Source organism: Panthera uncia, chromosome E1 (assembly GCF_023721935.1).
Source record: "Panthera uncia isolate 11264 chromosome E1, Puncia_PCG_1.0, whole genome shotgun sequence".
NCBI lineage: Eukaryota > Metazoa > Chordata > Mammalia > Carnivora > Felidae > Panthera > Panthera uncia.
Genome location: NC_064814.1, coordinates 19636437 through 19636759, shown reverse-complemented (window position 1 = coordinate 19636759; position 323 = coordinate 19636437).

The following is a 323-nucleotide window of genomic DNA, read 5'->3' as shown; positions in this document are numbered from 1 at the left end:
GGCTTTTCATTTTCCCTCATCAAAAGTAAAACATCCCTCTAGGCCACACCATCTTATCCCCATCATCAAAGGTTAACCCAGGGAATTACAGAGCCCAGGCCGTTCCCTCCAGGAGTTCGTGATCCAAGACACACAGGCAACAACTCTAGGGAGGAGACTAGACGGAGAACCAAGACGGTGTGAAGCAGACAAGTGGGAAAGGGAGTTACAACTGTGGATAAGAGAAAGCAGGGGTCAATCCAGGGAGGCTCCCTGGAGGAATGGGCGCTCGGGAGCTCCTCAGGGAAGGGAGTACTGTCATCCCAGAAGGATGGCATGATTCG